Raw genomic sequence first — 18999 nt, forward strand, 5'->3', positions numbered from 1 at the left:
TTTGAGGTCAAATATATAAATTATTCTCTATAGCCAAGATCCATGAGTTTCATATCTATGGTTTCTTCTATGTAACTTCTTGTTTCAGCTCTTATATTTAGGACTTTTATTCATTTTGAATTAATTTTTGTACATGGGGACAAAGTGCAGTCAAGATTCATTCTTTGCACGTGGCTTTCCAATTTTACCAGCACCATTTATTGAAAACCCAACCTTATGCTGCCTTCAAGAGACACATCTAAGCTGCAAGGACAAAAGTAGACTCAAAGTAAAAGGTTGGAATATGATTCTCCAAGCAAATAATACCCAGAGAAAAGCAGGTGTAGCCATACTATTATCTGATAATGCTGGATTCAAGAAAACAAGATAACAACAGACAAGGATAGACATTTCATAATGACAAAGGGGACATGACATCAAGAAGACAGAAAACTTCTTAATATATATGCAACAAATCAGGAAGCACCAAAATAGATCAGACATCTTCTAACAGAACAACAACAAAAGAAACAGACAAAACACAATCATTGTTGTAAAACTCAACATACCATTGACAGCGTTAGCTAGATCACCCAAAAATCAGTAAAAAAAATGTCAACCTTAAACAACACACTAAACTAAATGGTCACAATAGACATTTACATAATATTTCATTCCAGAACAGTAGATTATACATACTTTTTCAGTGTGCATGAAACATTCTTAAGGGTAGATTACATTTTGGGCCACAAAGTTAACCTCAACAAATTCAAAAAGATTCAAACTATACCAAGCATATTCTGTGACCATAATGTTTTGATATTAGAATTTAACTGCTAACAGGAAGTAAAGAAACACAAAAAAAATGTGAAATTAAACAACATACTTCTAAAAATAACTGGGTCAAAGAAGAAATAAAAACAGAGATCAAAAGATATATACAGACAAACAAGAATGACAACATGATATATCAAAACTTTTGGGATACAGTGAAAACAGTAATAAGAGCAGTGGTGGTCAACCTGGTTCTTAGTGCCCACTAGTGGGCATTCCAGCTTTCATGGTGGGTGGTAGCAGAGCAACCAAAGTATAAATAAAAAGATAGATTTAACTATAGTAAGTTGTTTTTATAAAGATTTACTCTGCCAAACTTATCAAAAATCCAACATAAAGTACTTGGTAAGTAATTATTATTATATGCTTTAACTTGCTGAAACTCTGCTTTATAAATTTTATAAAGTAAAGTTACTTCCTTACTTTATAAATCACCATTACTGTGGAACTGGTGGGTGGTTAGAAAATTTTACTACTAACAGAGATACAAAAGTGGGCGGTAGGTATAAAAAGGTGGACTGCCCCTGAATAAGAGGGAAGTTTATATCATTACAGACTTATATCAAGAAACGAGAGATTCCAGGTAAACAACTTAACATTACATCTGAAAGAATAGTAAAAGAAGAACAAAGGCAACCCAAAGTCAGCAGAAACAAAATAGTAAAAATTACATTGCTCATAAAAATTAGGGGATCAGAGAACATGTAGATACTCCAGTACTTTCAGCCCTTTGTATAGTGCATTTTCACCAATAAAATAAAAGTTGGTTTTGCATTTTATTTGCTTAATCAAAAAACTTTCTTGACTTGTTGTTTGCTTTTCTGATGTTCCTGTTTAATAAAAAATCAAACGCTTTTTCTATCGCTTCATATTCATTTTGAAATACCTCCTAATTTTTGTGAGCATTATGCTAGCCAGTGTCACCCAACAAATCTAATCTCTTTTTTTATTTTAACTAGTTATAAAATAAATTATTTATTTATTTTCTGCCAAGTTTCTTAGTTCTGTCAAGTTTCTAAGCCCTTTCTCTAGCTTCCAACTGAAATACTTTACTTAGATGATTTGTTTTCAATTTTTAACTATTTTTACAGGCATTTAACTTAGAATTTAAATAACAAAGTATTCTTAAAAAGAATTGTTAGTTTAGTAATCAGACTTAGAATGTCTTATGTGATATTCCAATCACATTATACAGCACTTGATCATGTCTAGTTTTGAGATCTTGTGAAGACCTTAAAGGAATTTATCAAAATTATGCACAAAACCAATTAACTTGAAGTACTAAAATAAAAAAGTTCAGTATACAGTATCATCTTCTAAGTACAAAGAGAAACAGCAATAATTAATTGTAGGGAAAATATTTTAAGCATTAATTTTTGTGTTATTTTACAGAATATGTTCACAAAGCCACTGGCTTGTCCTAGTTACTAAGTTAGTCTTGTATGTTTTACTTTTTCCTTTCAGCTCTAACACCATTCCAATATTTAGTGATTAGTGTCATCAGCAACTCCTTTTCTTCCAACACACCAATTTAATTTTGCATGTGCAATTCACAGTTGCATGATTATTGATATAATTTTGAAGAAAAAGCAAAGATTTATTTTAATACTGTACAATTGGTAGACAATTTGGTTTTATGTGCTCCCTTAGAAAAATAGCTGCCCCAAAACTTATTTTCCAGAGCATTCATATTTCTCCTACTAGTAATATGTTTGACATTCTAAAACTCAACTAAATAGTATCTTCCTTGGCCCTGGCTGGTTGGTTCAGTTGGTTAGAGCATTATCTCAAAATGACAAGGCTACAGTTCGATTCCCAGTCAAGGGTACACACGGGAAATAACCAATGAGTGCATGACTGAGTGGAACAACAAATAAATGGCTTCCCTTCCCCCTCCTCTCTCTCTCCCTTCTTTTCTCTGTCTCTCTTAAAATCAGTCAATTAAAAAAATAAATAGATAAGTCCTGGCCGGTTAACTCGGTTGGTTGGAGTAGCCTCCCAGAGATTGCCAGTTCAATCCTTGGTCAGGGAACATACAGGAACAGCTCAATGTTTTTATTTCTCTCTCCCTGACTCTCTCTCCCCCCCCAAAAAATCCAGAAATAAAAAAGAATAAGAAAAAGAAAGATAAAAACTAGATATTTTATTTTTGGCATTTAAAAATAGTATAGATGGAGTAACATCAGAGAAATGGTGTCATAAAAGATACTTCTCATCTCTCCCCTTGAAATTTCAACAAATTCCACAACTATATGCAGTGAAAAAACCTACATGAACCTGAGATATACACACACTGGATAGACAAAGGTATAATCATGCAACAAGGCGGGCCAAAACACAGAAGAAAAAATAATACCAGAGGACTGAGTCTTTCTCCTTCCTCATGGACCTAAGGGAGGAGGCACTCTTTGCACAGGCTTTGTCTCAGACCCAGAGGAGCTGGGTGGAGAGCCTGGGGGAAAGGAGCAGAGCAAGGAGCAATGACCAAGAACGAGGAGCAGACCGGCTTCCGGCATCTGCTGCACCCGCAATTGCAGGGATGAGCTATTACAGGCACAGGGTGAACACAAAGCCAGTGGCAAGCTCCCAAGAACAGCAAGCAAATAGCTTGTGGAGATTGACCCACAGGACACTGAGGCATGCTTCATCTGCCCAACTGACTAGCACAATTTAGCCTTGTGTGCCAGACACACTTGATCTGGCATCTAGGATCTGCATACCACTGGCTCTGAAGCCCAGAGGGAGTTTAGCATGTGTGGACATGAAATCCCTGATATGCGATCACTACCACAGCTGTTCCCGAAACTTTGGGACACCGGCTTGTGGCGGGTACCCCTGGCCCAGCCCAGGGCTGTTCTTGGAGAGTTTAAAGTGATATCAAAGGAGGTACTGGACTCTGTCACCCCAGCCTCCTGGTTCCTCATTGCTCCCCTTGCTGTGAAAACAGCAGTGGTGGCAGATCCACCTCCACTAGGTCTCCAGGCTGCTCTCTCTTGTGAGAGGTGGGGGCACCCAGAAATTAGATCCCCTGCTCTGTGGGGATGTGAGGGAGGACCCTGGAGGACTCCTGGTCAGCCAGCGCCAGTATCATAAAGTTGCAAAGCCCTAGCAATAAGCTCCTCCTACCAACACGATGACTCTACCTTTGTCATTACAAAGGCAACAGCTAAACCTTAACAGATCACCCAAGAATTTGCAGAGGCAAATCTTATAGTGCAGCGCCCACTGCCAAAAAAAGGAATAATTATCTTTTATTGGGGTTATTAAAAATATCACCTGAAAATACCATGAAGGAAAAAAAATCAAATATGGATATACAAGACAGAGAAGTAACTCAGATAGATGATGAAAAATCCCCATGAAAAAATCTCAATTACATGGAAACCTTGGAGTTTAATGACAGAGAATTCAAAATTGAAGCTCTAAAAATACTAAGATACAAGAAAACAATAAAAGGCAATTTAGTGAACTCAAAAAACAAACTTATTGAACAAAAAGAGTATTTCAACAGAGAAGTTGAAACTATAAAAAAAGAACCAAACAGAAATGAAAAACTTAATACACAAACTGAAAAATGAGGTAACAAGCCAGATATAGGAGAGAATCAGTGACATTGAAGACAAGCAATCAGGGATACTAAGAGAGAAGAAGAGAGAGACTCGTGAATTTAAAAAAATAAGAAAGCCCTACAAGAATTGTCTGACTTCATCAGAAAGAGCAATATAAGAATAATGGGTAAATTAGAAGAGGAAGAGAGGGAAAGGGGAATAGAGAACATATTGAAATAAATAATCGATGAGAATTTCCCAAGCCTGTGGAAAGAGTTAAAGCCTCAAATCCAAGAAGCAAACAGAATGCCGAGTGACCTCAATCCAAACAAACCTACTCCAGGGCACATTGTAATAAAATTATCACAAATCAATGACAAAGAAAGAATCTTAAAGGCAGCAAGAGAGAAGAAAGAGATAACACATAAAAGAAATCCCATCAGATTTCTCAGCAGACACTCTAGAAGCCAGAAGAGAGTGGACTCCAACATTTAAAGTACTGAAAGAGAGGAACTACCAACCAAGAATACTATAGCCATCAAAGTTATCCTTACAATATGAAGAGAAAATGAAAACATTTCTAGACATACAGAAGCTGAAGGAATTTATCACCAGAAAACCTCCACTTCAGGAAATACTAAACAGGGTTATCCAACCAGATACAAAGAACAGAATAAGACAAAATTACAAGCAAAAATTTTTTAACAAAACCACAATAAAAACAAGGATAATCTGTGACAACAATAACATAAAAGGGGAGAGTAACATAGGAGGATGGAGTGCAGAAGCACTCATGAGATACTGGACTCTAATAAAAATAATAATTTTTCTTATAATAACCTAATGGTAACCACCCCTGAAAATGCCACTACTGAAACACACAGCTTAAAAAAAGAAGAAACAAAAAATAGAAGTATTGAACAAAACCAAACAAAAACAAATGACAGAAAACAAAAAAAGAGAACTAAACAAGACACAAAACTATCAGAAAGCAGTATATAAAATGGCCTAGTAAATCCTCAAGTGTCAATAATTACACTAAATGTAAATGATTGAACTCACCAATAAAGAGTAGCAGATTGGATCAAGAAGCAAAACCCAACAGTATGCTGCCTTCAAGAAACACATCTAAGCTACAAGGATAAAAATAGATTCAAAGTGAAAGGTTGGAAAATGATTTTTCAAGCAAATAATATCCAAAGAAAAGCAGGAGTAGCTATACTCATATCTGACAATGCTGACTACAAAACAACAAAGATAACCAGAGGCAAGGATGGACATTTCATCATGATAAAGGGGACAGTGTATCAAGAAGACATAACACTCCTTATTATATATGCACCAAACCAAGGAGCACCAAAATATATAAGACAACTACTAACTGATCTAAAAGTGCAAACCAAAAAAATATATAATCATACTTGAAGACCTCAATACACCATTGATGGCTTTAGATCATTTATCCAAATGAAACACTAGAAAAAATGGACATAATAGACATCTATAGGACATTTCATCCCAAAATTTCAGAGTATACATTTTTCTCCAATGTACATGGAACATGCTCAAGAATAGACCATATGCTGGGCCACAAAACCAACACCAACAAATTCAGAAAGATTGAAATTATACAAAGCATATTCTCTGACCATAAGGCTTTGAAACTAGAATTGAATTGCAAAAAAGAAGTAAACACACCCACAAAAATGTAGAAATTAAACAACATACTTCAAAAAAATGAATGGGTCAAAGAAGAAATAAAAAAAGAGATAAAAAATATATACAGACAAATAAAAATGACAACACTACATATCAGAATCTCTGGGATGCAGCAAAAGCAGTAATAAGAGGGAAGTTCATATCATTACATGCTTATATGGAAAAGCAAGAGAGAGCCCAAGTAAACAACCTAACATCACATCTTAAGGAACTAGAAAAAGAAGAACAAAGGCAACCCAAAACCAGCAAAAGAAAGGAAATAATAAAAATTAGAGCAGAAATAAATAAAATAGAGAACAGAAAAACTATAGAAAAAGTTAATACAACAAAGAGCTGGTTCTTTGAAAAGATCAATAAAACTGAAAAACCCCTGGCAAGATTCACTAAGGAAAAAAAGACTTGTATAAACAAAATCCAAAATGAAAGAGGAGAAAGTTCCACAGACATCATAAATATACAAAGGATTATTGCAGAATGCTATGAAAAATTATATGCCACAAAATTCAACAATCTATAAGAAATGGATAAACTCCTAGAACAATACCATCTTGCTAGACCAAATAACAAAGTAGAAAGCCTAAATAGATCGATAAAAAAAAAGCAGGAATAAAATAGAAACGAGTATCATAAACCTCCCCAAAAATAAAAGTCTGAGGCCAGATGGATATACTATACCAGTGAATTCTACCAAATATTCAAAGAAGAATCAGTTCCTATCCTTCTCAAAGTCTGCCAAAGAGGTGAATAAGAAGCAATACTTCCAAACACATTTTATGAGGTCAACATAACCCTCATACCAAAATCTAGCAAGGGCAACACACAAAAAAAGAAAACTAAAGACCAACATCTCTAATGAATACAGATGCAAAAATCCTAAGCAAAATAATAGCAAATCAAATACAACAACAAATCAAAAAATAATTTATCATGATCAAGTGGGATTCATCCCAGAAACACAAGGATGGTTTAACATACATAAAACGATTAACGTAATATACCATATCAACAAAACAAAGAACAAAAACCATAAGACCCTATCAATAGATGCAGAAAAGACATTCAATAAAATACTACATCCTTTTATGTTTCAAACACTCAACAAAATGGGTACAGAAGAAAAATATCTCAACATGATAAAGGCCATATATGGTAAACCATCAGCTAACATCATATTAAATGGCATAAAACTGAGGAGTTTTCCTCTAAAATCAGGAACAAGACAAGGTTGCCCACTCTCTCCACTCCTATTCAACATAGTGCTGGAAGTTCTAGTCAGAGCAATCAGACAAGATACAGAAATAAAAGGCATTCATCTTGGGAAAGAAGAAGTAAAGGTTTCACTTTCTGCAGATGACATGATCCTCTATATAGCAAACCCCAAAGACTCCACAGAAAAGCTATTAGAAACAATAAACCAATACAGTAAAGTTGCAGGATACAAAATTAATATACGGAAGTCTATTGCTTTCTTATATGCCAACAATAATACTTCATAAAAAGAACTAAAAAAAAAATATCTAGGAATAAACATAACAAAGAATGTAAAGAACCTATATACCGAAAATTATAAAACATTGAAGGAAATTGAAAAAGACATAATGAAATGGAAAAATATTCCTTGTTCGTAGATAGGAAGAATAGTCATAATGACCATACTACCCAAAGCAATATACAAATTTAATGCAATTCCCATCAAAATTCCAATGTCATTTTTTAAAGAAATGGAACAAAAAATCATCAAGTTTATATGGAACCATAAAAAACTTCGAATAATCAAAGTAATCCTAAGGAAAACAAACAAACAAACAAACAAACCTGAAGGCATTACAATACCTGACTTCAAATTATACTACAGAGCCACGATAATCAAAACAGCATGATACTGGCAGAAAAATAGACACACAGACCAATAGAACAGAATAGAGAGCCCAGAAATAAAACCACATATATATGATCAAAACATCTTTGATAAAGGAGCAAAAAACACACAATTGAGAAAAGAGAGCCTCTTCAATAAATGGTGCTGGGAAAATTGGAAAGCCACATGCAAAAGAATGAAACTTGACTACAATTTATCTCCTTGCACAAAAATTAATTCAAAATGTATCAGAGAACTAAATATAAGATCTGAAATAAATTGCATAGAAGAAAACATAGGTACTAAACTCATGGACCTTGGCCATAAAGAACATTTTATGAATTTGACTCCAAAGGCAAGAGAAGAAAAGGCAAAGATAAATGAATGGAACTGCATCAGACTAAGAAGCTTCTGCACAGAAAAAAACAAACAAACAAAAAAACCCACAACTGTCAACAAAACAAATAGGCAACCAACTAAATGGGAGATGATATTTTCATACAACAGCTCAGATAAGGGGCTAATATGTAAAATATATAAAGAACTCACAAAACTCAGCAACAAACTAACAATCCAATAAAAAAAATGTGAAGAGGACATGAACAGACACTTCTCCCAAGAAGAAATACAAATGGCCAATAGATATATGAAAAGATGCTCATCATCACTAACTATTCAAGAAATGCAAATCAAAACTACAATGAGATAGCACCTCACACCTGTTAGCTATTATCAACAAGACAGGTAATAAATAACAAGTGCTGGAGAGGCTGGAGAGAAAAGGGAACGCTCATTCACTATTGGTGAGAATGTAAACTAGAGCAACCATTATGGAAGAAAGTATAGTGGTTCCTCAAAAATTTAATAGAACTACCATATGACCCATCAATCCCTGTACTGGGTATCTATCCAACAAACTTGAAAACATGGGTACGTAAAGACACATGCACCCCCATGTTCATCGCAGCATTGTTCATGGTGGCTAAGACATGGAAACAGCCAAAATGCCTTTCAAAAGATGATTGGATAAAGAAAATGTGGTACATATATACAATGGAGTACTATTCAGCCTTAAAAAATGATAACATAGGATCATTTATTCAATACAACAACATGGATAGATCTTGATAACATTATACTGAGTGAAATAAATAAATCAGAGAAAGCTAAAAACTGTATGGTTCCATACATAGGTGGGACACAAAATTGAGACTCACGGACATAGATGGGGGTGCAGTGGTTACCAGGGGAAAGGGAAGGGTGAAGAGGGAAGGGTATGGGGGAAGGGGAGGGGCTCTAAAGAGAAACAAAATATAGGGTGACAGAAGATGAAGTGACTTTGGGTGATGGGTATACAGCATAATCAACTGTCCAAAGGATATGGAGATGTTTTCTCTAAATTTATGTTCTCTGATTGACCAATATCACACTGTTAAATTTATTTGTCTAAATAAAAAAGAAAAATAAATAGTACAGGCATCACTGCTCAGTTATACAAATTATTTAATAACAGATTTTTGTCAGCAATATAACAAAATGAATTTTTATCTTTCAGTGTGTTAACTGGTTATATATGAATCAATACCTTAATAATATCTGAGTTTTTAAAATTATATATGGATTATTTTATAATCTCAGTAATTTTAAGAAATAAGCAAAGGAAGATATTATTTATGATTTATGGATGAATAAAAATACTGACAATAGAATAAAGAAATTTATTTTTGGATTTTTTTACTTATTATATTTAGAAAGAGAAGAGAGAGAGCAAGAGAGAAGCGGGGAGGAGCAGGAAGCATCAACTCTCTTATGTGCCTTGACCAGAAAAACCCTGGGTTTTGAACTGGCGGCCTCAGCATTCCCAGGTTGATGCTTTATCCACTGCGCTACCACATGTCAGGCTCAAATAAACAAATTTTTGAATGAAAATAAAGACTGATTCTAATTTCTTGAATCTTATAAAGTCCATCATTATCAAACAATTATTTAGCATTGACTGCACTTAAAAATACACTTTGTGGTGTTCAAAGTTTGGAGGCAGATAAAGAAAAATTTAAAAGAAAGTATTAAATAAATTGATAATTTAAAAATCCTTAGACTTCACTATCTCCAAAATTTTAATCTCTTTGAAGCATTTATTTTATTACAGAAAATAAGAATGATATTTTATGTTGCCCTTATTTATTAATATAAAACTATATTTAGACATCACTTAAGTTTTGCTGTGCTTTATAATAAAAAACTCATGTAAATGTATAGAATAGAAAAACACCAAAATCAAGATCATATATAAATTTTTAAAGTGTATTTGTTCTACATTCTCTTAAGGTAATTAAAAAAATGTATAGATCAAAAAATAAAAATGATATGACACAAAACACGAAATGATGAGCCTGACGAAGCATTGGTGCAGTGGATAAAGCATTAACCTGGAATGCAGAGGACCCAGGTTCAAAACCCCAAGATCAGGGTTTTGAGCATGAGCTCAGCAGCTTGAGTGCAGGGTCGCAGAATTGAGCATGGAATCATAGACATGACCCCAGGGTTGTTCACTTGAACCCAAAGGTCAGTGAGTTGAGCAAGGGATAAGTGGCTCAGTTGTAGCCTCTGGTCAAGGCACATATGAGAAAGAAATCAGTGAACAACTATGGTGCTGCAACGAAGAATTGATGCTTCCATTTCTCTCCTTTCCTGTCTGTTTGTCCTTATCTGTCCCTCTCTCTGTCTCTATCACAATAAACAAACAAACTAACTAAAAAATAAATAAGAAAGAATGAATGAAAACTAACATTATAAACATTTTCTATATTCCTGGAATATTAGTTAATAACTTAAAAATGATCAATTAAATAATAATAATTAATAATTGTCATTTAATCGTGACAAAACCGATGCATAGCTAAGTGGTTATTTTATAGATAATGATAAAACTAATTGTCATGGAGCTTTAGTAATATGTTCAAAATCACATATTGAAGGTGATAGAATCAGTATTAAAACACAGGTCTTTCTGTCTCCACACTCATGATGTTTGCACTTTACTGTGTGAGAAAGGAAAGAGGAAGAATAGGGATGGAGAAAAGACAGATAAAAAGTGAAACTAAAAGCTAAGGTGCAGTACTAACTTTACACACAATATTTCATTATTTTCAGCTTAGTTGGTTAATATTATCGCAATTTATTTTTAATAAGTTAGTAAACTGAAATCAGCAATTACATAATAACTGTGTCTTAGGTCATATAGTTGCAAAGAGTGGGGCTAAAATTCAAAAATAGGTTTTATTATTCTTAAATCTAAATGTCATTTACTTCTAAGGTCAAGACCCACATGGAAACTATTAACATTGTCTACAATGACTCAGGTTGCTCAAAAGAAATGCGTTCTAGATCATCTCATCATCTGTAATCTCTCCCCATCCCCAGTGTGTTTTGTGTACATTGGTGTATCATGCCATTACTTACCTACCAGTAACAGGAAATATGAGCTCCAGGTGAATTCTATGCCTATACGTTTTAGTACCATATTTTCAGAAGTTTAAACAGCATAAGATGATATAATATATAAATTCAGCTCTCTTACTTTCTATTAAATATGTTTTACTTTTATAAACAGAAAAATATGACCAAATAGTATAATCACTATAAAGTAATAATAGTAACAACAGCTAACATTTATATATTGTTTATTGTGTTTCAGATATTGCTCTATGCACTTTGAGTATTAATTTACTTGTTGTATTATTACTATTTTGCACATAGAGAAACTGAGGCAGGCTGAGTTTAAGTAGTTTGTTCAAAGACACGCTTCCTAGGAAGTGAATAGCCGAGATTAAAACTGAGTAGGTTAGTCTCAAGAGCATGTTTCCTTCACCTCTATGCCATATTGATTTAGTGATTTGAAATAAGTGAAGCTGACATATAAGGACACATTCTTATTACAGGAGCATAAGAATGAGGTTCTGACTCTTTAGAACTCTGCAGGAGACAGAGAAGATTCAGTATGGTTACAGGATAATTACCTGTGTGACTTCAGGCAAGCTACTTAATCTTTTTAGTTATTACATGGATCTTACATAATATGAGAAATTTAATCTGGTAACTACTCAGGTACCTCTGTGCATTAAAATTCCATATTAAATAATATATATTAATTCTACTATTCTCTTCAAATCAATGAATGTATTAAAATGCCAGAGTTTTCATTGAAATGACTTTTAAGGCAAAGCATACTTAAATTCAGTGGATAACATACTGCAGAAAAGTTATCTCACATCCAAAAATGACCAGTTTAGCTCTATCTATATCTCACAAGAAAGTTAACTGTGAGTGGAGAAATGTGTCTGACTATTTATTACCATCTTCCTAGTATCCAGATTAGTTCCTGGAGAAAAATTTCTCTAGAATAAAATATCAAAGACTGGAGACCATCTCTAAAGAAAATTTTTAGTTTGTTTTGGGTTTTTAGTTTGTCTTTATGACAAAACACCACAGAGGGTCAGCTATAACAACCACAATTGATTTCTCACAGTTTGAAGGCTGAGAAGTCCAAGATCAGGGTGTCAGCATGATCTTACAGGCATAGCTTTACTGGTTATTTCTAGTCTCTACATTCTCTGTTAGAAAGATTGTTCTGAAAGCAGACAGAAACAGTTGTTACAAATCTGAAAGCACTCGATCACCTCCTACTCACTACTTCCTGTTTTCTAATGCTTCCAGTGACAGCTGGCATTGAGATAAGATCATAAAATAATGAACACGCTTATAAAGAAGCAATGAACAAATCTGAGGCTGAAAAACATGAACCTTTAATAACAATACCTCTTCACATTTGTATAGTTCACTAAATTGATCTCACAGACATTATCTCAGAGATAAGAACATTAGGTGCTTTAGTCCTTAGTCTTTAAGAAAAAGAGAGAGAGTGTGTCAAGCTAGTAGCCACGGCCACCATCACAGCAGCCTGGCCAATGCAGGTTCCCATAGGATTCAGTCAGATGGTAATGAAACAACGGAGCTGAGAACTGGTGGGCCATTACCTTTAATCCTAGCTTGCACCTGGCAGGCAAGTAAAAACACACACCGGGCTCCAGTGCTCACAAAGCTACTGACTTATCCGAGTTTCCTAGGATCAAAGATTTCTAGCTCACTAGTCTTATTCACCTCTGTTCCCCATCTCCTTCAATCTGCACAAAATGGCTTCGCCTTCAGCACTCCACCATCTTGGCTGCTTCTCCTGGCCTCCTCCATGTGGCCTTTCTCTGCTCTCCCCTCTAATGTTAATCTCAGGAACCAAGAGAGAACAAGCTCCCAGTCTGCCCCACTTTATAGTATAGAAATCAAAACCTTTAATCCAATATACAAACAAGGAAGTCTCTAATACAAAGTCACTTATCTGAGGCATAATGGGATTCCTCATGAGAGTGCACCACCCCACATCATGCAGTCAAGGGTGTGGGGTAAAGCTTAATCTTAAAACTAAGCCTTAGGCTATAACTACCCTGCCTGCTTACAGCCTGTCCCCACACCCAATGCAAACTATAAACGAGCAAACATATATATCATATTTACAAACTTATTTTATCAACAGAGAGGAAAAACTTGTTGGGAGACTACTATGCAATGAATATAGTTGCTGTAGAAGAAAAGCAGAAATTAGATATCAGACAGAGCATTTACTAATCCTGGGAGTAAAGCAGCTCACTTTATGCTCTTCCGGAAGTTTAGCCGGGAAGGGTGCTGCAATCCACAAGGGAACACACAGTTTGTGCCTTGCTTACTGTGTTCCTAGCATGAAGGACTTACAGGGCTATACAAATTCTTTGTAGAAATTAATAAGGTCATGTACCAGGCATCCTAGAATTTAAAGCACCATTAGACTGGCGTCTGGGCAGAAACACAAGTGAACCATACAACAGAGGAGAGAAAACAGAAATTTTGCTTGTTTCTCGTTAATGGTGCTCAACAGAGGATGAAAATGAGAGGTCAAATCTGTGAATATTTATTTGGAAGTAGACAGTGTTGTAAGGTACCAAAAAGCTGCAAATTAACATTGATATTCTAGGAAAAAAAGGTCAGGCTTTCCTGTCCTTTCCTTGGAAAATGGAGGAAAAGGAATGTAGAAGTCTCATAACTTACAAAGATGACTAGGGTCATTTGGTTTTAAGTTCTCTGAAAGGATTAAGGTTAACTGAGAAACTTCTCTTTCAATAGGAGGCAGAATTTACATACCACCTTGCATTGATTGTAGTTCCTCCTCCTTCCTGGAATCTGGAGAGTAAAATACCTCTATGCTAGTGAGGGAAAAGGAACCCTGAAAGATCTGTAAATATCTTTGATTGTGTTACCTTGAGAGTCTTAATGTGTTACCTTGAGAGTCTTAATGTTTCTGTGTATCACCTAGACAAATGTCATAGTCTTGTTAATGATTGTGCCATAATGTCATGCTCTCCCCTGCCCGTGTGTGATCAAGGGTATATAAGTAGCCCCTGAACTATTTTGGGGGCTGCACGATTTGGGCCCGCAGATGCCCCGTGTCAGCCATATGCAGCCAGCATATTAAAATTTCCTCTTTTAATAAAACTCTTCAAAATTTATCTGGACTGGGTGTCTCCACGTGGACTCAATGAAGTGAGGTATGGTGCCTTTCAGAATCTGGGGTGCAGTACTTTATAACAACATGAAATTCTCAGTAAGCTTCAAAACAATGTATTCTGTATTAATAATGTTATGGATATAACTATGTATAGGTTGCTAGTATATATGAGCTGTCAAGTACATATGTTAATACTGTTTTGGATGCTTACATACAAAACATTAAACCATAAGATTAAGGGGTGTTGGGCAGATAAAATATATTATGCTTACTTTGTTAAAGATGGTGCTGCCCACATGGAAGCCCGTCACCCAGGTGATATTAGTTGCCCTTCTTGCTTGGAATGGGCATGATTTATTAATGTGTGTTGGGGCGGCTGTGGGCAGGCAGGATCCTTGTAGCCTGGGGCTTGGTTTTAGGACTAAGCCTTTCCCACCCTTTTTGATATAGGATGGTGCACTCTCATGAGGAATCCCATTGTGCCTCAGATAAGTGACTTTGTATCAGAGACTCCTTGTTTGTATATTGGATTAAAGGTTTTGATTTCTACACTATAAAATGGGGGCAGACCGGGAACTTGCTCTCTTGGTTCCTAAGATTAGCATTAGAGAGGAGAGCAGAGAAAGGCCACATGGAGGAGGCCAGGAGAAGCAGCCAAGATGGTGGAGTGCTGAGTGAGAAGCTAGTTTGTGCAGAGAGAAGGAGATGGGGAACAGAGGTGAATAATTCTGGTGAGCTAGAAACCTTTGATTCTAGGAAACTCGGATAAGTCAGTAGCTTTGTGAGCACTGAATGAGTGGGTCTTGGAGCCCACTGTGTATATTTCTTGCCCGCTGGATATAAGCTAGGATTAAAGCTAATAGCCCACCAGTTTGTGGCTTCATTGTTTCATTACTGTCTGTTCGAATCTAATGTGAACCTGCATTGGTCAGGCGGCTGTGATGGTGGCCGTGTATACTGGCTTTACAAGGGGCAATTAGTTTTATATATTTCTCAATTTTATTTATATATTTAGAAAGATGCTTTATTGTTTTTGCAATATTATTCCATAGTCCACTCCATTTTAAGAGAGATTTGGGTGTTTTCATATATCTTCAATGTACATTTGTATATTGTATTATTGAAACAGATGTACGATGAGACATCAGTCTCATACTTAATCTTTATAGTCTTTTAGCCAATACACATTGTATCATTTATATCTTCTTTACCTGAATTTAAATTCAATAGTTTCTAATTGAAAGTAAGAATCCGATAACTTCTTATAAGGTTAATTTTATCTCTTTGTATGAAATTATAATATAATATAATTATTCCCAAATGTGTAAGAGATTACTATATTTTTCATGTCTGAGATACTTACAATGGTGATTTTCACATATTTGAGCAGTAAAAAATAACAACTAAACAGTCTTTTTAAATTAAATACTAGTAATAGAATACAAAGGCCTTGTCTTTTAGGACAAAAATTTAGATTTTTTTTTTATTTTCGGGTGCCTGTGACCTAAAATACTTTACCTAAATGTGTTCTAGTGAGAATAGTAAAGTAAAAATACAGCTACTTTAAGGAATTTAGGAAGAAACAATTTCCATGCTGAATAATTTTGCACTAAAAAAACATATGGAACAGTGAGAGGGTTTGCATAAAATGTTCATATTTGCCAAACTGGAACTAACTTAGGATGCTTAACCTCTTATTTCAATTGGTTTTCAAATCAGCCCTGAAAGGTAAATAGATGTGCATATTTTACAGCATGACATATTACAGCCTGTCCAAGATCAAGTGGTTATCAAGGAATAACTAAAATTCAAATACAAGTTCTCATAAACCTAGAGCATTTCCTGCTGTATCATAGCCACCTTAATGAATTGCTAGTTTTTCTCGGTATTAAATTAGAGTTGCTTAAAGTATTATATTTTCCAAAAGTAAATGAAAAGATAGAGACTTCTTTTATTAGAGCATATATGCAAATGTCTTTCCAAATTATATACCACTAACAGGAAGCCAGCAGAAATTAATAATTGTGGCAGCTATCAATCTTTTCATGCATAAAATTCAAATTTTTTTTCTCTGCCTACAGACAAAATGTCATTTTATGAAAAGCTAATATGCACCCACAAGTTTGCCTATCACCACCAATGAGCCAATAGCAATCTGCAAACGCTAAAATTGATCATAACATTAAAATCATTTGAACATGGGTCTAAATTTGCAAAGCTTTTAGAACTGTGTTAACTACTGATAGAATTTGATTTTAGAATGAACCAAGGGTTTTGGAGTTTGAAAACTGTGGATAATTTGAATGACACTAGAACTCATACTGACATCCTGATTACATTAGGTGAGGACTCTGAGGGCCAGAGACAGAAGTGAGTCGCTCCTGCCTGAGTACAGGTGTGGCTAACAGCCCAGGGATTATACAGTACTTCACCTTTAATCTCCATCTTGTCCCTGAAGTTGAACAAGGATTATTTATTTAGTTAGCTAATTATATCTGTTATAATTCATTTCTGAAAATAACTGTGAAGGATGACAAATAGAATTTTTAAAAGATTGAATAAATTAAAAGTAGTAAAAGAAGAAATAAAGACAAGGGTTGAGTTACAAATGGAATTTAGGAATGAGAAAAGATAAAGTATACCATGAAAACCTATGTATGTTGCTTTAAATTAGCCTTCAATTTGACTGTGAGTTTGTAATACAGATGCAAGAATAAAAATTTTATCTGCTCAATAATTTACTGAATCCATGAGGTAAAAAGTAAGCTAACTCCTGAAGGTAATGGTGTTCAGGAGCTGACTCACACTAGCTCAAGCCACTAATCAATTATAAGCATCTCTTCCCAACACTGAGCCCAGTGTTAGCACATTGGTATCTTAAAATCAGCCACTGTAGAAGAATTTACACCATAAGAATCAGCACATGCCACACATGAGAGCTTTTAGTCCGCTGGAGAGCTAGTTGTCAAACATGCACCAGCACATTACTAATTAAAGTCTAATCAAGATACATACAGGGACACACTTTAGGCATTCTACAATGTAGGAATCATACATCAAAGATATAATTTAGTAAAAAAAAAAAACTTCTGGGATATTAATACACTATCAACACATTGTAATCTGGATACTCTCATCTTGGTTGAAAAAATTGATCAAAGTATAAAAAGAATTGGATTACATATGGTTTATGTCTCCTTCTTTAAATACTTTTACCCTGAGCTGAGAATTGATCAATACTGGGCAGTAATTAGTTCAAGATAATAGTATCTGGTAACTACTTGGAATCTAACTAAAAATAATACAAATGCAAGAGTTGAGGCAGCTACAAAGGATAGATTATCAAGATTTGCTTGCTATGCATTCATTCCTGGTTTATTTCCACTCATTGGAATTAGGTATTGAAGTCTCTGCACTCAAATAAAACAGAGCTGGGGGAAGTTGTTACCTAAACCTAGAAAACAAGCCAATGAGTTGACTTTACGTTCCAAAAAAAGCTTTCTTGACTTCCTAATGTTTTGTTGGTCTTTAGATGGCTGGCAATAGTATCTCTAGCAGAGATGCATTGGGCACCTTGTTATGTGTTATTAGTCCTTCTGTGTCTCTGTTTCCATTAATTCTCAATCCTTCCTTGTAAGTATATGGTCAACTCATATTCATACATGTGCATATACATAAGTGTATAATTTTGTACACTAAATTCTGGAGTTTGACATACTATACTATGCCTGAGATATAATACATTATGCTAATTTAATTTTTAAAGTCATTACATCCATGGCCCATAATGATTGACTATTAAGTTTTGTGACCTGACCTGAATATCATAAAATTCTTGGTCCTAACTTAGCCTTTTTATGGATTGATGCAGCCTTTTTTATTCTCTTGGCATCTTTCATTCACATGAATCATGCAGGAAGTGCAACTTTGAAAAGTAGATGCCATACTGTTTTTTAGAAGACACCATCACAAATGTGAAACTCCAATCCACAGAATGGGAGAAAATCATTGGAAATTGTACCTCTGATAAGGGACTTGTACTAGACTATATAAGAAAGTCTTATAACTCAGTGAAAAGATATATAATCTAATTTAAAATGGACAAAAAATCTGAATAGATGTTTCTTCAAAGAAAAGATACAAAGGGTCAAAAAGCATATAATAAATGCTTAATAATATCAAACACCAAGAAATATTTTAAGTCAAAACTACAAGTTACCAATTCACACATACTAAAAGAGCTATAATAAAAGACACTAATAAGTGTTGGAGATAAAGTGGAGTAATTTAAATTCTTATACATGGCTTATGGAATGTAAAATGATCCACTCCTTTGGAAAACATTCTAGCAATTCCTTAAAAGTTTAAACATAGAGTTACTTTATGACTCAGCAATTCTATTTTTAGCTATATACCAAATTAGAATGAAAACACTTATTCACATATACATAAATGATCCTAACAACATT

Source organism: Saccopteryx bilineata, chromosome 6 (assembly GCF_036850765.1).
Source record: "Saccopteryx bilineata isolate mSacBil1 chromosome 6, mSacBil1_pri_phased_curated, whole genome shotgun sequence".
NCBI lineage: Eukaryota > Metazoa > Chordata > Mammalia > Chiroptera > Emballonuridae > Saccopteryx > Saccopteryx bilineata.